Here is a 22538-nt window from a genome sequence, read left to right as displayed (position 1 = left end):
CCTTTTTCTTTGGAAAGCCTGACAATTTTAGAGCTGAAAGCAAACCCTTCCCACAAACCAGTTTTAGTTTCAGTGTGCTTGGAACTGCAGAGTGATATATTGAGGAGTGATAATAAAAATACTTGAATATTTGCCCTGAAAGCGTGAGCAGAGCAACTCGTTCATGAGCAAAGGGCTTGTGTAAAAATGGTTGTAGGGAGCACCAGCAGCACAATGGGCTATCTGGGGACAACCAAAACCTGCAGGCATTTTAAAGAAAATATCAGACCCTGTGATGCTATATGGGCAGGAAAGAATGCCTGGCCTACAACTAATGTTCTCTAACAGTATGGGTGATAGTTTATTAAAATTTTTATAATTATCCCCTTCTGAGAGAATGGGAGAAGGGCAGAAACACCAGGGGGGTAGGCTCTTGAGCTGTATTCTAAACATATCTAAAATAAAAGGTGAGATAACTGCATGTGATTCTTACTGTTCTTAATGGACCAAGCCTCCATAAAATTGAGACCCGTAGGCTTTGTAGTGCATCAGGCTTAAATGTTATTTATGTATCCTGCAAGAGCCAAGTAAGAATGCAGTTAGTCATAGACATGTTATAAATGCATGCTAATTGCTATCAACGGTCATGTTCTGAAAATCATGCAATTTTTATGCGTGGCAAACTGCTAAAATATCCTCACTAGCTATTTCAGCACTGCGGCTTCCTCACTGAAATACACTAGCAGAAAGGTCTTCCATTTTAGCATTTTCACCAAGACTTTGGAAGCTCCCAGTGAAGAGGAATGTGACAGACACTGCATTAACATAAAGCCCAGAATACTTATCTGCTTCTGCTTCCCAGGCATGCAGTCACTCAGCTTCCTGTAAAACCATAAGGAGACTGGGATCCGTTATCAGCCCTCTTGGGCAGAACTGTGGCACAGAGTGCTGTGCTTAATATTGCTTATCGCTAATTTTGTGCATGATAACTGAAGCATGAACAATATCCGAGTGGGAAGCAAACTAGATCTATAGCTGCATAGTCAAGCCTATCAAAATATATTGCTGAGCTCTCACAGCCAAACAGTTCTGCAGAATATCAGCTGAAACAGGGCGTTCCAGCTCACTGGGCCTCCACTTACCATATGCTTGTGCAGCCTCACCTGTAATAGCAAATAGCTGTGTTCAAGGGTTGCGTGAGTTAAAAAGTAAGAAGGGATGCTGAAGTGAACCCACGCAATACGGAGAATTGATGGGTTTTGTTGCATGCTGTGTCTTACTGAATTGTCAGGCAATGATGATGAAGTAACTCCGGCTGAAATCACCTGTGAGTGAGGACCATATATTACCCTTAGACTTATATATATGCAAAGTCATGCTGCAGGGACTACTCTGAAGAGAACAGGCTCTTGTCTTTTCATTTGTAAGAGAAGTGAAAGGAGGAATGGTGATGTTACCACACAGCTCACTTGCTTAAGCAGGTAGTATTTTCTCCTTTAAACTTATCCTGTGCAGAAGGAATCATCTGCATATTTTGAGAGTGACCCAACTGTAGCCAGATATTGTATCAGAGGACATAAGATGTCATGGCAGTCCATGCATCCTTCACGAGTCCACGTTAGCTGTAGGTGAGGTGTGGGTGAGGGGTCTGAGGATCGTTTCTGGTTATAACATAGAAGTTCAAGATCTCCCTGAATCTCTCCTCGTGTCTTTTCCTAATGAAGGAAAATGCTGAAAAGAATAATGTTAAAAGGAAAATATTAATGTCATGTTATAATAAACTGTTGAGTACAACGTTTTTTGGCAGTCATATATAACTGCAAGCTATTTGGGATGGAATTAATACACAAATGCTACTACTGTATAGTAATGAAATGAAGTTAATATTTCCTTGTTCATTTAGTAGTGAAAGACCCATTTGCACTAAGATTATATTTAGACCAGGTAATTTAAGAACTTTAGCTAGATCAAGTTGATCTTAACACAGTATTTTTCTCATCCGTATAGCAAGGGAATCTTCAAAAGGCTTCCAGACTCATTCACTGCAGCACAGATAAGCCCAGCAGCTCTCATGGGTTTTACAGTTTCAAGTGGGATGTTCTCTTGGGACATGGAGGATGTTTTGGTTTAATTCAAACCAAAAAGCTTCAAGCAAAGAGAGTATCACCTTGTGTTTACCTCCCTTTCCTTTTTGTCTTGGTCCTGTTGCTACAGTTGCATCTGAGCAAGTGGCCCCAGGCGACCAATGAAAGCAGTGGTGGGCGATGCTTCCAGGGAAGGTCAGTACAGGGCTTGTGCTGAAGTGTTAGAAGTTAAAAGGACACAGTTAAGAGGCAAAGCGATGAGGAAAGCTGTCGTTCCTTGGTGTTCGCTGCAGTCAGTGCCCTGGAACACCTGAATGTCTCACTGTGAGTTAAACATCAGTTTGCTGCTGGCAGATAATCTCTACAAAGGATACCTCCCTGCTGGACACTGCTTGGGCATCCAGCTGTGGAGAGCAGCAGCACAGGATTAGCATCAGCTCCCTGGGAACTGTGTTTAATAAATGTGGGTTTATACCCAAGGATGATTTGGATAAGCATGATCTCAGGCTGTTCAGACATAATGTTAGATAACACATTTTCTGCCGAATATGTGTTTCTCTGTTCATAAATTCTGATCCTAATGACATTTTCTCCTCTTTAAACGTGCTCTTCTGATAACACTGAGGGCAATAATAAGCTGGAGCCAAGTGCAAGTCAAATAAATGGGCGATTGCTGGGGAAAAATATTAGGAACCGCTATAAAATAGCATGCCATTAACAGCATTTTATTTTGACCAGAAAAGGCAATAATTATTCTTTCATGAATATTTCAGAAGACCAGGGCAGGTTATTGGGATGGGATGAGATAGGAAATTGCTCGATTTAACTTTACCTGCTTCACATTAGAAATGCTGGCAATGCTGTTCTCCTTTCTAAAGTGCAATTTGCCATTTTGGCCCAAATAATTTATTTGAGAAGTATGTTTATGCTATTTTGATAAGCTATTACTTCATCTTCCTAAATAAGCATATGTGTAGGCCAGCACACATACGTGAAAAAAAGCATGGAGTGTAACTTGCAGTGCAGTAAAGCATCCGAAGTAAGTTTGTAAGAGAGCTCTCTGGGCCATGGCACCAATTTCATGCTTTATGGAAATCTTGCATTGCTTAGGCCATCTTGATAACCAGAATAAAATGATGAATTTGTTCACATTAATTAAACATATTACCTAAATGATGCATTATGAATGCTCTTATATCTTTTCTGTTTTTAATTTCCATGTTATAAAAAGGTTTGCAGAACAAGGGATGTGCTGTGAAAGGGAAAGAATTAGAAAATTCTTTGAAGATTTTAAATAAAACATTCTGTATGGTTCCTTTCTACTCAGAGCAGAATTAAAATGCACTTAAGAGAAAGCAAAGCGTCCATCAAAATAACAAAAACATTATTACCAGTGACCCCTAGAGAATCCCAAGCAAATGAGTTAATCAGTTCTTTTTTGCAATACACCTCTCTGAACTTCGACACAGTGTAATTAATTGCAGGTTCCACCAAATATCATCTTTGGATTTATGCTTTTTCATACCACACTAATTAGTTCTTTCTAAACTGTGACTCTGTAAATATGTAGGGGGGTGGTAGAACAAAGCTGACATTTAGAAGGTCTGGCCTCAACCTCTCTGATAATCTGGTGGAGTCGTATTACCATGCAAAAACATGTTTTTCAAGTAGCTTTGCTGTAAGGGTAAGTAAGCTGTAGCGAAATCGTGGTATCTTTTCAGCTGTGTGTAGTTTGGGGCTGTTCCCCCTGCTGAGGCCATTGGGCTACACTGGCAGGGGGACCTCACACACACCAGGACTAAGCCTGCAGGGACCCCAGCCCTTCTGCTGTCTGCTTGCTTTCCTGCTGTGCTTCAGTGTTGCTGGGGCTCAGCCCAGTCCCTCCAGGATGAAATCTGCAGCACCACCAGTTTGGAGGTTGGACAGCCCTGTGCACTGCCTTCTCGGATCCCACCTATGTAAGTGCATGGAAAGCTTTCCAGTGAGACAGTCATTGAAAAGATGAAGTTAAAATTTGAAGTGGAGGGGTTTCTATAGAAAGCAAAGAAAGAGAAGAAGGAAGGGGGAAAAAAAGGCATAGAATTTTGGAAAATAGGAAATGGGATTTTGCGCTGTTTTAATTAGAAGCTTGGGAATAATGCACACCTTTAGTTGGTGGCAACATTTTTAACAAAATCATGGAATTGTGAATGTTGGAAAAGACCTCCAAGATCATCCAGTCCAACCATCAGCCCATCACCACCATGCACACTAAACCAGGTCCCTCAGTGCCACATCTCCACGTTTCTTGAACACACCCAGGGATGATGACTTCCCTGTGAAGTGAACAATTGGAGGTGATACTTCCACGTTTAAATTTTCTTTTTAACATAACCTCCCTGAACAGCAACTGGTAACTTTTCTGTGAAACTCACTGTTTATTCATGTTTTCTAATTTGTTTTTTAATTTCGTACCGAAAAAAACCCCACAAATTGCAATGGAGAAAGTACTGTGTAATTTCTCTTCTGAGTGCCTCCTCTAACTGAATGCTGAAGGATGTGTATTAAAAACTATGGAATTGTATTGTGAGACAATACTCAGGAAAGTAGAATTTGTTTTCCTGTATGCTGTTTCAAGAGGCAGTGTTTTTATTTCCCATACAATTTCCCAAAGATGCTTTGGTTTGCTTCACAACCTGTACCTGGAGCTAAGGATGTTTCCTAGAAAAAAACAGGACTTTTGCAGAAATATAGTTGATAAGACTTTCTCCATAAAGGATGTGAAAATCCTACCACATTAGATCTGATGGTACAGCTGGAACTGCATACACTGGGCAGATACAGGACATAGTTAAGCATGCTATCACTAACAAAATAATATGAAAAAAAAACAACCCTGAAAGAGCAATCCATAAATGATACGAGCTCTATGATGGCATTATGTGTGTACAGCTGGATATTAGGTTTATTGTTGAAGTATAAAGGTTACTTTAATTTTATGAGAGGTCTATACCTGCTAGATATATAGACAACATAGAGAAATGCCTTATAAGATATGTTTTGTTGTGGCCTGAAGAAGCAGCTTATCACAGGTAAGTAGAATATTGCATTGATCTGTGCTGTAGATAATGAGACTGCCTGGGAGTAGCAGTCTTGTCACATGAAACAAATCACTGCTGATGAGTCAAACATGCTGGAGAGTTTCATGTTTATTCTGAACTGAACTGTCATAGAAGGACAGAACCATGTGTTAGCTGGAAGTGGGGCAAGGACAGACTCTGCAGTGGGGAGAGGAGGGACTTTGCAAACAGAGGAGGAGAAGCACCTACTGCACTGGTAACCAGATAGCCAAAGGTGATCCTGAGTGCTCAGCAGGATGGCAGATGCTGCTCCCCATCCTGCTGTGGGGCCAGAGCTGTGATGGGATGCTGCGATGGGATTCTGTGCAGCACCCTGCTGAGCCCAGCTATGGGGTGAGCAGCAGCTAGAGCTTCTCTGCCTCCCTGACAAAGGATGCTTGTTGCTAGGAGTGCTATTGAAACAGTAGCTAGGCACCAAGTGAGTACACACATCTTATTGTGTTAGGTGAAAGGCTATTCCCAAAAATAAAGTATGTTGGCACACTGTGAAATGGCAGTGCTTGAAAGATGAGCAGGGTTTTTGTTCAAGAGCGTATCATCAGGTATAAGTGCATGCATGTGGCATGCCCAAGTGGCTGCTCGGTTATCTGGGAGCAAAGTGGGTGACATAGATGTACCAGCACTGGAGGGAGCACATCCCAGCTGGATGCAGCTGTGGGATGCCGGCTTGTCCTTCGCCTGGGAGCAGGCAGTGAGAATTGCTAGAAATGAGTTGGGGCACTCTGTGGTTTTCCTTGTGACTAAACACCTCCTTTCCCATAATATAACATAGGTCTGGAAATTTGTTCCTTGCTTGTTCTTTCTCTGTTTTTCTTCTTGTTAAGCTGTTCCACCCCCGGCTCTCTCCTGCACGTGATTACGGTGCAAGGCGTATCCTGTGTGTGCTTCCTAGCTCACTGCATAGTACTCTTTCTCTCAGTGATTTTGTCTTTGGTACAAACAGATGGAAGGCATATATCTTAATCTTAGCAAGCAGCAAAATGTAACATTTGTCTTTTATTTTTCTTTACATCTTTACCTCCTGTGCTCCCCACGCTGCCTTTGCCATGCTTTCATGCACACTGTATGTGAGACTGAGTATGGGTCCAATGACATAGATGGGAAATGGTAACAAAGTGAATGGGCAACTTGAGATGCTTATTTATATAAACTTTCTTCACTAAACTATGTCAGTGCACTCTGTGCTTCAGAGAGCATCTCTGCTCCTGCTGTATGTAAAGAGTTTGTTTGCAATAGCAGTGTCAGCCCATGCTGCAGGCTTGCTCTGCTTCCAGGCAACTGGTGGAAAAGCGAACCAAAAGAGCCTCGGCTTGTTAAGTTCCTATGCTTCTTGTTTGGCATTTGAAGATGTTGGGCAAGAGACAACTTCAGTGTGGTTGAACATGAGCAGTTTTGAGTGAGAATCCAGCCATAGAGCTATATGGTTTTACATCACCAATCTGTGCTTGGGAATTAAAACTAGACGCATGGAAGATAGAGCTTTGTCAGCATGTCAGCCTGGCTGACACTTCCACTCACACTCAATGCTGATGGCCTTCTACACAGCAGCCAATTCTTCTGTCATTTCATTAGAACTCTTCTGAAAGGAAAGCCTCTCTGTAGCTTTTAAAGGAATTTCTTGAGTGGATCAGACTAGAAATGTGTGCTCTGCTTAAGAAGCAACAACATCCAAAAATTGTAAAAGCAAATATTTTGTTTAATATTAATGCTTTTCACAATACAAAACGAGTCTTGGAAATAAACTCCTTCTGTGCTGAAGATGGTGTCAACTTTCAGGGGGTTTCGAACAACACCGATCAGGAGTTTTATAATAATAATTGTTAGCAGTTATTATTATGCATTTCTTGCATGTTTTTGTACTACACCAAGTTAGCCTGCATGTGCTATGTTTGATGCCAGTGGATATTACCACCAGTAAAGACTGTGCAGAGGTTTGAATGCTAGGCATGGTTTTTTACACCTGCAGCCTTTGAACAGATCTGCTCATGTCAGTATTTGCAATTCACTGTCTCCCTGAAGCTCTGTGTGTTACTGCTGTGTGAGGTGGAAGAATGTCCCAAATGGTGTTTTTTAGCCACACTGTTGTTGCCATCACATGAACTCAGGTATTTAAGGCATGTTTTGTGTTTGGAGCAGAGAGATTTTATTCCATTCCATGAAATACATCCTTTAATCATCCTTTTCTGTGGGACCGTTGTCAAAACAAGGGGGTCACAGCTTGGGGCTTCAGCCCTTAATATGACTTAATAAAAGCCATCTGATTGATTCTTGGCTTTCTTGTCAGTGGGGTGATGAAGGTAGCTTGTCCTGCATTACTCACTCTAATCTGACACCCCATATATTGACTGTTATCAGAACACAGAGGAAAAGAAAATCCTTTATAGGTGCCTCTTTGGGAGCCTTCAGAAATAAGATTTCAACAGTGCTGAGTTTTTTTATGACAACATAATTAGAGCTTCCACCAGATTGTAAAAACTCAATTTGTTGAAAACCGTGTAAGCTGATTTAGGGTCAAATCATTGAGTTCTTATTCATGCTTTCTCTGATTTCCCACTGATCTCAGAGACATAACTCAAATTCCCTCTTTGTTTTCTTGCAGGCTGTCGCTATGCTTTTTTTTACTTGTTATTCCAGGAAGCAATCTACCTTTTCACAAGCTGTATTTCAGAGACCTATGTGGAAAAGATGTTACTATTGCAGTTAACAGAGCAAAATAGGCTCTTCTTTGCCTGTGATGCTGACTTTAACATCCACTTGATGCTATAAAGATATGAAGGTTAGCTCAAACCCTGATAATCTCTTGTAATGTACCCTTGTGTCAACAAAGCCACAGGTGCGACCAGGAAGATAAGATGATAATTTTGAGTCTATTATGTGTTCTCCCTTCTTCTTCTCACAGTAATGCTTTTAAAAGTTCAAATCTCTAGTAAATAGAATGGTGAATGTGTTTTCTTTCCATTTTCCTTTCTAAAATGATATCTTGGGGTTATTTTTTCAGCTAAAACTGATCAAATTGGCAGAATTTACAATTACAAGGATGTGTTTTCCAACTGCCGGTTTGATCTCACTGCAGGATTGCATCTGAGAGCCAGGCTGTGTTCAGTGTGATCTGGAGGACCACCTGCAGAGCCCCACCATTGCACAAATTCTGTGGGGATCATTTCAGTGAACTGCATTGCTCTTTTGTGGAGGATTATTACTGCCTACACCAGATGCAGAGATGCAGAAACAGGTTCTTATTCTGCAATCTTGTTTCTAGGTCAAAAAACACTAGTAGACTCCAGTGATGCCCCCTGAATTATATCTCTGAACTACTCAGAAGAGGAAAAAGCATTACAACTTTATTTTCAAGCATCATAGGGATCGGATGAGATTCTGAGCTCATTCAGAGGGGGCATCATTGATTAACAACTTGCTGGGATTTCCTAGAAATCATTTTGTTGGCCATAGTGTTTGGGGAGACCCACCTCACAGGCTTACTATTGTGTTACAGTGACCCTTTGAGACAGCACCTCTTCCCACGAGTCCCTACTTGCGAGGTGCTATACAAACATGGACTCAGCAGCACTTCCACATGGTGCAGTTTATAATCCTCAGAATAGAAGATAACCAAGGGGTAGAAGAAAGGAAACATTGGCCTTTTCCCTAAGGAAGAGAGTTGGAGGACAAAATTTCAAGTGAGTTAAGGCCTTACAGGCAACAGAGCACCAAGAAGTGACCTGTGGGTTTTTTTTATTTATTTAGAGTGCAGAGCCCTTGGTGCACAGCAGCCTTCCTGCTGGAAACCACTAGCAAACTCATAGGAGTGTCAGAGCTAATCACACTGTGCTGCTCCAGCCCTTCACTGATGGGAGAGTTTCCAGACTGACAGATGTAGAACAAGACACATCTGACATGCAGATGTCAAATTTCTGTGCTGCCCATTCAGAGAGATTTTCTGAGCTCATTCTGTCTTCTCAGAGCTCCTATGTGGAGGGCGATTCTGCTGTGCTTTGCTGGAAATCCTCAGTATAGAGAAAGGTGACTCACAAATCTCAACATCCCTCTTCTTGTGTCACGTGGCATTTGAGCTCTCAAACTACATTTTGCAACAGATGAGGAGACCATGATCATTTTCTTCTAAGAGACGCCACAAAGCCATATTTCTGTATATGAGATAATTTCTTAACACAAACTGTGTTTTCATTGCCTGGAAGTTCATGGATTTCCAGATCTTGATATTGTAGGGAACAGAGCATTGAGATGACAAACAGCCTGTAAGCTTTTAACAAGACAGGTAATATTTTATATCAGAACAGCTGTAGTATCTACTCAGAATGTACCTTTCCAGTAAAACCACTCTTATCCCTCATTTGAAACAGAAGTGGATTCAGCACTCTTTTTTTTTAGGGGGGTTTCAGATCTAGATGCTTAGCTTATTGAAAAATAATGAATTTGATCCTGTAAGGTGCTGAGCCCCCTCAGAAACCACTGAGAAGTCATTGTAAACAGACACTGTTCGTTGTGTCCTGGCACACAGCAGTGCTCTGAAACTGCTTTCTGCACTTTCCAACATGATCTGCTCTTCAGTTTTCCCATTCCCTCTATGGCAATCCTGGTTCTCGTTTAGAGAAGTCTCACCAGAAAGGGTGTAAATAGTTTCGGTTTTTATTTTGTGCATGTGTGTGTTTAAAAAGAGACAGAAATGCAGGAAGAACACGGTAGCACTGGCATGAACTGTTGGGCTTTCCTCTTCCTCACTCCTCTTGCACACTCCTGTCCGCTCCCCTGGGACCTCATTCTGTGTTGATTCCCAAATGCAAATAAATCAGTGTAACACAGGGCACGTGCTTCCCGTGCTCAGCTGTAGGCAAGATGACTCTATGGTTGATGTTTTTCTGCTGCAGCAGCAAGCATACTAGAGGCACATTTCCCTCCTTACTCCTGGAGATCCGTCCTATTTGGAAGCTGTGAGGTAGTATTTCAAATCCAAATTTTCTAATTCACTGTTTTTGAAACCAAATGTTTTAGCCCTTTTAGTTTGAAGCAGGATGTATTGATAAAGGGATAAGGAAAGCAAGCTCAGACCATTCTCGAGGTTATTTGTTTCTTTTATTATTATTATTATTATTATTATTTATTTTCTTCTGTTGGAGGTATGGGAGCAGGAGGAACTCTCCTGCTTCATCTAAGCAACACAAGGTCACTTAGATAAACATAAACATACATTCTCTCTTGCCACCATGGGAGATACAGTCTATTTGTTTCAATGGGCAGTGAGCAAGGGCTGCCCTCAGAGTTCTGTTACTGCTGCTCTGCTCCGGTGCATGCCCTGAGGCATGGGTCACACTTGCATGTGGTGACAAAAATTCCAATGTTTTAAGCAGGACTAAATGATAAGAGCTTTAATACAAAACTCAGTGAAAAAAGTAAGTGTGCTTGAAGGAGAATAGCCACCCAGCTCTCTCTCAGATGAAGATGGTGTTGTAAATTACAGAACTGAGCTACAGCAATTGTGACATAATTCCCTGCGCTGTTGGAAGCTTTGCACATGATTTTTGGGTCTCTGGCTTGGCATGCCCTGTGTCTCTGCTCCTGCTTTGAAATGGGATAATGATATTGCCTTCCTCTACCCTTTGACCACTGCAATTATGGGGTAGCAGGTTGTGTTTCTACAGCACTTAACGGATGCTTGGTGCTGCATAAAACATCAAGCTACTTTATATCAATAGCTTACAGAGTGGATGAGGGAGCAAACTGTCAAATGTTTTCCGAATAACTCATTAATTTGAAATGTTTAAGAGTAGTCTGACTTTTAAAATTCGTTCCTAATGATAAATGAGTTTTTTACAGAATGTCAGTTTTGTGAAGCAACTGCGTAACATTTCTAGAAATCTGTTTATGGTAATATGTTGTATTTTAATCCATGTCATAACCTCATAAAACACATCATCCAAATTTGCTCCGTTAACGGAATTTTTCTTTTCCAATTAAACTGCAATCTTTTCCTTTAAGAAAACACTTTACATGATGTTGTCATGACAACAGCATTTGCTCTAAGTTTGAAATGCTGACATTTCCCCCAGAAATGCACCCACTGCTCACCCCTCCCTTCTTGGTCAGCTCTGATGGTCTCTGCAGGTGAATGTAATTCTGCGGCAGAGCTGGGGCCAGAGGAGGCTGGCTGCTGTATTTTTCTGTTTGTGAGTCTGTGTAAGTGGGTAATCATTTCACAGCTTGGGGATACTATTGTATCAACATCCGTAACATAATTCAAGAGAAGCAGGAATACAAGGACATTTTCTATATCACCAGAAGACATCTAAACTGTCTCTCAACCAAATATTTTTGCTGGAACTCACCTTCAGGCAATCCTGGGTCTCTTCCAAATGATGCTAGGAAAAAGAAGAGGGGAAAAAAAGAAGGGAAAAAAAAACCGAAAACCAGCCTACAATGAAAGTATAGGAGACCTAGAATCCTAGAATGAGCTGTAAAGATAAGTAAATTCTATTCTGTCTCATTATCCTCTGGAGATGATCGTGTAATTGAATACGTGAGTATGAGTTCTGCAGTCCTCAGGGTGTTCAGATGTGATTCACGTATTTTCTCCTCCCCAAAGAGAGCAGGTGATGTCGAGTTCTAATTGTAACAACTCCTAGAGATTTGTTTTACGCTCAAAGTAAATGGAGGGCCTAGTAAGTGACACATGGAGTTGTCATCAACAGCAACATTTATTAAAACACCTATTTCATGCAGCTTCGCTGGTTGTCAGGAAATTGTAAGACCTGAATGTGACCTGTTGGTGCAAGACTACAGACATTGCTTCCCTCTACTAGTGTTAACGATCGTGCCAACTTGTCTCTATCTTCTTTTCATCTCGTGTGCTAAATGTATGTACTTTACTATACAGAACACTCTAAAACCCTTTTTGACACTCGTATGTTCTTCTGAATGTATGGAATGATGTTTGAAGTGGGTTTCTGATCCTGGATGGCCATCAGAAACAGCTGGAAGTATAGGAAACAAAGCTAAAAAAAAAACAGTATGGCTGGTGAGGCTTCACATGTGTAAGTGCTAATACTGGAATGTGTCTCATTTTTTAAATCTCTGAGGATATCAGTGAACTTTGTGGACCTGGTATAGTTCTGCATGTGAGTTAGAGCAGATCGCATCTGCCTCCTGTTGGGTCTTTTATTGTATTCTGAAACGTCTGGAACCAGCAACTGTAAGGGTACCGGGTCATAACATGCTGTGAACATGGTCTGTGTTGGCTATTGCTTGTTTGTCTGCAGACTGCTCTATATAGAAGAGTCCAATGGATGGCACAAGCATAAAATAATTGATGCGGCTTAGGGGAGAAAGTGAAGATGCAAAGTGAAAGAGTAAACAAAGGGCTGATTCAGCCCATGGACAACTTTCCTTGATTCAGCAGCTTGTGAATTGGTTAATTGGTATTGATCTCGTTAGTTAAATGAGAATACTGCTCTATATGCAGGACATAGGCAAGGTTAGAACTTCCTTGCAAAACTTTATATGGTCCATTCAGATATTGAGGACGTCCCTTAAAATCTGTGAGCAGGAAATAGAAAAAAAAAACCCTGGAATTTGTGCCCTGGTGCTGAAGGAAATCTTGAGCATCTGATGGAAATGAGCACTGGAGTCATTTCACAGTTAGGGATGAGCAAGGTTGGCAACTGCAGATTTAGAATTTTCTCATAATCAAACGCAGCATGTTCAGCACCTCCTCTGTTGTAGATGAGATATGACCTCTACATTTGATTTGTATTAGCTAGTGATTATTCTCTACTTTTCACCAGAGAAAACTTCTGATGAACATTTTATTAAACAGGATGTAGGTCTCTGAAAAGTTTTGATCCCAACTAATTGACTTTTTTTTTAATAGGAAAAGATTAATTAAAAAACCCTCAACTAGCTGCAGTTATAAGCCCTTTAACTTAGTTGCATATGTGGCTCTTTCTACTCTTTGCATAAGGCTTTCCACACCAACGCTGTATCAAAATGATGACCGGGGTGTGTGTGTATGCTTGAAAGTGAAGATAGATTAGCTAAGCTAATGAGCGTAGATGAGCTTAATTAAAATTAATAGTGAATTTAGAAACGAGAAAATAATTATGGCATCAAGTAAAACAGCAAAAGGAATAAACTGCAGCAGATTATAAAGCTGCCCTGGGAAGTTGCCAGAAGCCTGCTTGTCTTTGGCTTGCAAAACGAAAGAATCCAGGCAACCATATCACCCTCTGCCGATGTCAAGCATGAGAGTTTGGTTACTGAAGAACTAAAGTGTGTGACAGTGAATGAAATCCCACCTTATTCCAGTCCCCTCTGCCTATACGTTCTGCCAGAAGGCAGTGCAATACTAACTTATGCCCTCCAGCATGCGGTGGCTTTTCTTGTTTAGGTCTGAATCTAATCCGAGATGTCCAGTGAGGGTAACCCCTACACAGAATGCAAAACAGTACGTTTTCCCCATGAACTTCTTTTCACAGCAAGACTGAAGGAAATCCCAGCAAGTCAGCTTGGGAAAAGCATCCCTCGAGTGCTGCACCCTGCTGGAAAGCTTTGGGTTATTGTTTGTGTGCTCAGGTTTCTGCTTCAGCTAGAACGTTCAGACTTCCCTCAAGTTTTCAGCCTCTAGCCGATAATATATCAACAGTGTGTCAATAAGTAGGACTCCTCTAAAAGGCAAGCTTTATCATCCTTTCTCTCCAATTCCGATCATTAGTCTGGTTATGACAGGTCGCTCCTTTGAAGCACTGCCAGCGACAAGCATTTAGCTGAGGTGCTTATGTCAAGATTCAAGCTGTTAAAAGTCACTGTCAATCACCAAAAGGTGAGTCTTGCTCCTTCTGCTTATCTCCTTTTACGCCTGGTTTCTTCAGAACTATAACTCTATCCCTAAAAGTATGTTCCATCACATTTTTCATAAACACAGAAGTTTGTGTGTGTGGCTGTGGGAAGCAGTTTAAAATCTTCCTCTAAGGTATTTTAAGAGCAGAGTTATTTCAGATTCTCTCTGTTTCAGTTTTTGGTTCAGAGAATCCTCCTTGATAATTTGTAAAAGGAATCACCATTCTTCAGCAGGCTGAGCCATGCCAGGCGGGCTGTGCTGCACGCAGCTCGTGCACAGCATGGGAATCTCCATTCACGGGAAACCTTTTCTCCACCTTCTCCAAACTCTCAGAAGTTATTTTTTTTCTTCTGCACTGAAATTCTGTAGCAATGGGGCTGTAGCATTTCCTGGAAGAAATTCACTGCCATGCATTCCTGATTTGTTCAGCTGGAGGGGATTTATGTGCGCAGTTTCAGTGTTGCTCCATCCGTAATAGTTAAGAGTAACCTCAATGTTGGGTTTTTTTTCTAGTGGGCAAATTTGTTGTCATGTTCACCTTCTCTGTCAGTCAGCTCATTTATTTTCATTTCTATCTTTTGAAAGAAACCAAGCTCTGGTTCATATGAATTAAGTGAGCCAATATATCTAACTAATGCCTTATTGGAATACGGTTTGCGGTGGTTCCAGATCTTCTCTCTTTGCAGACGGTGATGTAGTAGAAGGGAGTGAAAAATGTCTGTCCGCCCCTTCCAGAAATATTTGTTGAGCTGGAATCGGTGGTGTGATACCATATCGAAGCTGAAAATTAAGCTAAAAAAAAAAAAAAACACCTAAGGAATTCCTTTTGAATAGTGCTAGCTGTATGTATTGGACTGGTCCCAGCTCGTGTACTATCACTGTCTCAGATAGCATCTGAGGAAAAGTTATGCTTCACCAGAGGCATCACAAAAGTTGTTAATTTTATGCTATAGTCCTTTTCTCATTTTAGTTTAATACTTAATTTCATTATCCAGTAGTTCAGATGGTCACTTTATTTTCATTAGTGGCTAGATGTAGGTATCTGGCTCCTTTTCAGAGTGTTTCGGGGGATATTTGCAGATAAGATCCTCATGCACAGCACCACAAACTGGAGCTTATTTCAGTCCCTTCAACGTTTTATAGTGCTGTAAATTTCCTGGTTACAACATTAATCCCCTATTGAAAGATGGGAATGGCGCTAATCTCCTGCTGGGGCGTAGCATCCTCAATCCAGGCAATGTGAGTTGCCCTGTAGGTAAAAGAAAAGACATTTTCATGCCAATCAGTCTCATGCCCCTCAATCGCTCCCTCCTTATTTAGTGAGGAGCGTGTCAACATCGGGAATGTGAAGCACTGTGTTCTGTTGTGCTCTGCAGTGAGCAGCCACTGCCCTCCGTGCTAATGGGAGGTTGGCTGGGCTTCAGCAATGCAGTGGGAAAGCACCCGTGGCTTCCAGAGCCCATCAGGGATGATGTAACCCACAAAGGCAAGGCCCCTGCGACAGGGCTTGTGTCTCTGCCGTTATCAGAGGCCTTGGAAAAACAGGTCTAAGATGGAGAACATTACTTCTGCGGCAGTGTTTAATAGTATATGAATCAACCTCCCAGCCAAACACAAGCTCTGAAGTCTTTGAAGTTTTCCCATCATCACTTTTAGTTGAGTTCCTCACTACTTGGAAATAAAAGGTAATGCTAACAGAAAATTGCTGAAATTTAAATTGCTCATACACCCACAGAAATGCAGTGGGTTTGGAATTTGAGTGATGCACAAAAGGAAGGAATTCACAGTGCTTTTTCATAAACACTTTGAATGGTGAAGCTAACACATGGCTTGTGATAAGGACTGAATTTAATATTTTGTGACCGAGGCAGGACATGATAGGAAATTTTGCTTTTTGCTAAGAGCTACATATATCTAAGGGACAGCATAAATAAGGACCTGGAGAGCCTGTTGAAAGAGCCTTAAGGAAGAAAGCTGGCATCTGAATCACGTTGGGGTTTTACAAAGACTGATCTATTTTGTTGATCACAGCATATCTGTAGAATTTGCTCTGAGCAGAAAAGAAAATGGAGGCCGGTGCCAAAAGCACAAAAATATGTTACTAGTCTGGGTTAATGAACAATTTGAAGATGCTAATTTTCCTTCCCATTCGTTTTGCTGCTGATTGATCTTTTGTGTAATTACTAGCAAAATTTTAAAATGCCAGAATTACTCTGATTTCAGTTCATTACGTGCATTTTCAAAAGCTGAAATACTGTTTGGGTTTTGTGTTTGTGCACGTGCTTTTAAACAAAATTTATTTAACTGAAAAGGGAATTTTGTTTTTCCAGAGATTAAAATATGATGAGATTAGAAATCTCGCATGCATACCCCCCCTTTCTTCTTCAAGTCCTATTTGAGCCTTTGTGTAAACATAAATTTTCTTTGAAATAACAGATGTGTGGGACGCATGGTGAGCAAAACAGCAAAATAACATGATTGCTATTTAATCAAAGCATGAGGGTGTGAAGCTGCCTTCCTGTTGTTAGCAAGTACTGCTGTGTGTCATGGAAAATTGGGGACTGTTGCAACAACTGGTGGAGTTTTTGTGTATCACATTATGTGAAATGTGACTATATTCCATCTATTGAAAATAAATATTTATGACTAAGAGTAGACAGGAACCCAAATTATTTGCTCTCAATCATAATCAAAAGTGAATTGGATGCTGGAAGGCTCCTTTATCTTTGATGCAAATGCTGTCTCATGGTCAGTGTGCTGCTGCATATGTTTTACTGGGGAGCATGCTTCCGACAAGTGTGTGGTTTCCCTGCTGAGTTTCTTATAAACTTATAAATCAAACCTCAACTTCTGCTAACATATAATGATCCAGAGTGTGAGAACTTAGGGTTTTTTTTCCTAATGCGGTAGCTATCTCATTGTGTAGGGCCTAGGTGACACAGCCCATTTCTGAGCACCTATCTGTAACTCAGGTGTACTGGCTGCCTTATGTTCATAGTTCTTGTCTCAGTGCATCTCACTCTCCCTATGAAGCTTCTCTTTGTGATACAGAAAGTTGTTGACCAGGTTGGATTTATCATACTGCACTGTACAGCTTTTAGTTTATTTCTTCTTTGGTTTTTGCTTGGTTTCAGTCATCATCATAATACTCCATGGGTACAGCAGAGAAATCAGGACTGTTGACCTGAAAGCATTCACATAATGAGTGAAGTTGAACTGTTCATCTGCTTATTGTCAGCCATGACTTGTTACAGCAACATGTGGAACCTCTCTCCTTGAATGTTACTGTTCAGAATAGGAAGCTGGAGGTTATCTCTGGTGTTCTCACTTGTGCTTTCCCATGCAATATTTAATGGGCTTTAATGCTGCCCGGTTTCAATTTCTTCTAAAAAAACACGGCTGTCTTACAGTATGTGTAGATATGGGTGATTTCAGCTGGCTGGCAGAACAACTTGTTGGTAATGTGCTCCATCTGCTTTATGTTCTGCAGGATCCAGTAGCAGCTGATAGGAAGACTACCAAGGCAGCAGCCCAGATTTGCCTCATGTCTTGTGTGTAGGTATTAAAAGAAAAGAAACAGGAGAAGGAGCATAACATTTCCTTTCAGTCTCCTCATGAGCGAGTAGGACACCAGAGAGAACATTAGAAAGAGTTTAACTTGGATGTGACTGAAAACGTGAGAGGTGTTTTTTCTAGGTAATCATTTACATTGTGCTTTATTGTTTATCTCCAGCATCAAAACTGAAATAGTCCATGCAGTTTTAGTTCTTTAACAAGCACTGAACAAAAACACATTTCAATTGTTTCTACAGCACTGTCTGCCTTTTGCTGAGACACAAATGTGCCCTCTGAACTACTCTGGATGTGAGCTGGGCTTTAGACCAGGCACAGGTGGGAAGAGTAACTTGAACAAACTGATGTAGGAAATTCCCAAATTTAGGAATATGATAGATTTAGTTTCAGATTTTGTTTCTCTTCTGTGGTTCAGAGACAAGGTAAGATTTTCTTTCATTCTTAATTTAGTTGTTATGAAGCATAGTTGCAAAGCCTGGAGACTGGAATCTTGATACTCATGGGCATTGTGTTAGCAGCAGCAGCGAGCAAACTTCCTCACATCCCAGCCATGCTGGAGGAGAATTGCTGTGAAAGCAGGGAGAAAACACTGCCTCCCTGATCAGATTCTCAGGTCTTCTGCTGGGCCTTTTCCCCAAGGCAGTTGCATGGCAGAGATATTTCCTAGCTAGGTACCAGCTCTTGAAAATGATCTGAAGCAGTGAAATCCCTTTACATATGCTGTTATTAAGAAGATCTTTGAATTGCCCCAGGTTGGGCAAAATTTGAACTGTCTTCCTTTCTCAAAGCAAAAAGCTTCTTGTCTTATTACCACTTCTGAGTCATTCAGGTGTTAAAATACTAAAAATCTAACAGTTTCCATAGTGACTGTTCTTATTTAATATTTTCCTTCTCCTGTCCTCTGTCTGCCTTTACAGTTGCTATTGCTGTACCATTTATTTTCTTCCAGCAATTGCAGTAGACTGATGGTTAAAATAGCAAACTCTGGAGACCAATTTCTCCCTTCAGTATATGCCCATGGCTGCTTTAATGTTAATAGAAATCACATTTGTGGAGGAGCTTCATCAGTTTGTAATTTACCCCCTTCATGCCAGAAATCAGAAACTAGTTTGTTAGCATTACAGACATATCCTTCTGCTAACCTCAGCCCTGTCTGGTCTTCACAGTTCCTTGCCTCAAAACCTCATGCTTTCCACGACTTGACTTTTTTTATTACAAAAACAACGTACAAATCAACCTGCATTTTCTTTGTTTGTACAGTTGTTACCCTCAGAGCATTTCATTTGTTGTGCTGACCGGGGTCCTGGCATTAGCAAATCCCAGTAACTTTTTGCAGAAGATTCACTCCTAGTGGGTGCATTCAGGAAGGCACTGCTGGTTTGACAATAGTAATTATGCAACTGATTTCCATAGCCTATCTTTGTTAATGAATTCAGTACACAGTTTTAAGTGCAGCTATTAGAATGGTTTAAAACCTTGACATTGTGTGACTTCAGACTGTTAAAAATGGCAGCTTCCTTTGTTTGTAATGAAAGTCTCTTCAAAAGAGGCTCAAAACAAGATGTGGCTTAAGAAAATGACAGGGGAGATCTTTTCCTCGCTGTATGATATCGATGATATTGGATTCTGTAGGAGGAAAGCACAACCTTCAAGATGCAGCTAAGCTACAGTGAAAAAAAGAGGCAGAAAAGTGCTTGTGTAAGCCCAGCTGAGACGCAGGGGACAACTGAAAACAGATGTCACGTTGATCCTTAGTGAAATCCAACCCTAGATTGGCTAAAACCAGGATTCACCTACCAGCACGATTTATGTTGTGTCTGTGCTATTCACTGGCAGCACGTCACGAGGCTTTAACAGAGAAAGGGGAGGAGGGGTGAGCATCCCACTCCAGGTACAGATTTCTAAGCGTACGTAGTCCCTGCAAACAATGGTTTGAACACAGACACCCTCTCTGTAGCACAGCAGTGCTGGAAGCTTCCGTTCTTTCCTCGTGGCCTTTTGCTTGACACATACATGTGTACTGCCCTTTGTGAATATACACTTCTCCCTCTCAATCTGTTCTGTCGGCCCTCTTTATCCTACCTACCCACTTGCATGAGGCAGGAATTGATATATTTTTAACTCCGCATCCGTGTGGGTGCGTGTGACTGGCAGGCTGCCAGTGTCTGTTGTTTCTGAACCCTTGTCTTCAATCATTTTGGAAGTAAGCCTTGTAGGGAGACGCTAAGCAGGGATGAAAAAGGATTTCAGCCTACCTGCTATGTGTGGCAGTAACTAATCACTTAAAAGGAAAAAGCGCAGATAAAGTTTGGTGCAGAGCGGAATAAAGCAGCACAATTCAGTGTGTTCTTCTAACTCTCAACTGTGAAATACTTGTGTATTTAAAAGCTAAAAGCTGAAAACTACAGCCAGATTTTGTGAGGCCAGATGACGTCCTGGCACCCATGTTCTCTGGATCCATTTCTGTCCCATACAAATACTCCAGAAGTGAAATGACAGCTCTAATAGAATGCAATAGGTTTAAGCCATACCATTGGCATGGCATGTTAGCCTAGGCAGGGCAAAACACAATCACCTGAACTTGCTTTCTGCCTGGTGAGACGTGCTGTGCCCCTTTGTGAAGCAGGATTGGTGTGGGCATAGACACAGCAGTGTGACAGCAGCCCATTCACAAGTCACAGAAAGATATCTCCCCAGGAAAGTTTGTTATCTAGCCGAGATAAGATATGAAACATAAAGGAAATGGAAGATATTATGGTATGATGTCTACCATGCAGATAGGAGTGACAGTGCCTCCACTACTCAGCACAGTTCCTCACTATCAGACTCGTTGTCCCATGTGAACCTATTCTCATAGCAGTTGAAAGCAGCACTTGCAGTAAACTGCTATAGAATCTGTAACACAGCTTAGCAAATACGAGGTTCCTCTGCTTATCAATGATTTAATGACCTATTTGTGGCCGTTGCTACTGCAGTTGCCTAAGAGAATAGTCAACATGGATGGTGGAGCATAGTTCAGGCATTATTGAGGCAGTAAATCAGATAAACTTGGTTTTCTTTTGTCCCTGTTCCTGCACCTGAGGTAACAATATTACCTCGCTGTTTCATACAACGTGAATCTTAGAGTGTTAAGAAACCATATAATGAGGTATTTCACCTGTTCAGTGACATTCTGATGCTTCAATATGCCAATTTTGACACCTGTATACAACTTCATTGTATGCAGGTGCTTAATTATATCATAATTGTTGTCTAATTTAAAGCAGATATGAAACTAGAGATGTTTCGAAAACTTCTGTCCTAACCTCCATTTTATATAATCCTAAATTCAGTGGTTCTTTTGTCTTTTTTTCTAAGGTAAGCACTCAGTGCTGAGTATGTCTTTGTAATCTGCTGTAACGCTGTCCAATATCTTCAGGGCATCAGTTGTATTTGTCATAAAACCAAAGAGCGTCTGATATAAGTAAAGCTGCTCTTCCTTTTCAACAGCAGAAAAGCATAGTGAATGTAATGCTTGATTTTGGAAGTCTTGTTTATGGGCTGCCTGCTGTAATTAGGCATCAGATGTGTTATGCTCCACTTAAAAACCAAGGCCACTGTTTATTGGGATATATTAATAGTGGAGACGTTTTCATCTCTTAGTGAAACATTGCTGCTGTTCTGCTCAGTTCTGCTGCTTTGTGTGATATAAGTAACTGAACATTATCTACATACAGATATTTTTAGGTGCTCTTCTACAAAAGCAAATCCAGTCTTAATAATAAGACTGGAAGAACAATCAAAGTTTTTTGCTTATTTCCTGCAATAGAATGCCAATAAAGAAGGTGAGAGCTGTTCCTCATGCTCAGCTCTACGTATGGCCACTAGACTGGCCCGGTTAAGTCCACTGAAATCGTTCCATTGACTTCAGATTAGGCTCAGTGTGATTTGTCTGTCTCAAGGCTGCACGATTTAGTGTAACTGTGGTTTTTGCACTGCATCATCAGTAGGCAGTGTCCAATTTATTAGGTTGGGAATGGGAAGTCTTTGAGCACAAATCATTTGTCCTCTTCCACCAGAGCCTGTCGTAGTTATCAGATAAGGGGCCAGTGCCTCGCTCCAGTTCTTTATGGGAAGAAATTAAAGCAACAGTGATCTGAGATGAGTTCCGTTAAACTCGTGGACCTTGAAAGACAGATTAAAGAGGTGAGTATGGTACAAAACAACTTGACAAAACTTCAGCACTGGGTTCAGTTCATTGAGACTTTATGTGTCAGTTGTTGAATTGGTTACAGGAAGGACAGAAAATAGATTGAAAAATAGAAAATAAAGGGTCACAGGGAGAGACACTTGGCTTTGTCCTTGTAAAGTAGCAAGCAGCTAGTCCTGCTGCCATCTGTCACCTCTTGCTCCAGAAGCTCATGCCAATATGGGCGTTTGAGGCTATTCTTCCTAAACTTTGAAGAATTGCATCTTCCTCACAAAAGGATGCTGAATTCCAGTTAGAAGCATAGGAAACATAGATCATGTTAGGTTTTACAGTGAGTTTTTTTCCTCTTTGACAGAGTCTAGTTTCAGGAGATATTTAACATAGAATAGAAAAATCTGAGAGCATAAAAAAAAATAACTCTACTGAGTTTTTCTACTTGGCCTAATTTACACCAGGACAGAAGACCTTGTTTAATCATCTGATATTGTAACAGAAATGTGTTTAGCTTTACAGAAAAAAATCTCTGAGATGAATCATTGAAATAATTGATCTATTTAAGTTCTTATTGAGACACATTTCAAGGGCAGAAGTTATTTCTACTGTCATTAAAAAGACTTGGCACAATGCTACAACGAAATACATGGGAAATATTAAAATGGGATGAGATTTTTCGTGTCTCAACTTAATGGTATGTTTGTGTGGCCATTTTTATTTTTGGCTTAGTTTTTAACACATTGTTTAATCAC

General features: G+C 40.9%; 1 long non-coding RNA gene across 1 annotated transcript in view; it reads left to right on the top strand.

Annotated features, from left to right (window-relative positions):
- The window catches only part of LOC136044410 (uncharacterized), a 174359-nt gene that overhangs the window by 87847 nt on the left and 63974 nt on the right, over nucleotides 1-22538 (top strand). The window lies entirely within an intron of this gene.

This window comes from Cyrtonyx montezumae, unplaced genomic scaffold (genome assembly GCF_038088225.1).
Source record: "Cyrtonyx montezumae isolate F1298 unplaced genomic scaffold, pur_monq_1.0 scaffold_11, whole genome shotgun sequence".
Taxonomy (NCBI): Eukaryota; Metazoa; Chordata; class Aves; order Galliformes; family Odontophoridae; genus Cyrtonyx; species Cyrtonyx montezumae.
The sequence above is the reverse complement of the archived record's forward strand: the minus strand, read 5'-3'. Positions and strand labels throughout refer to the sequence as shown.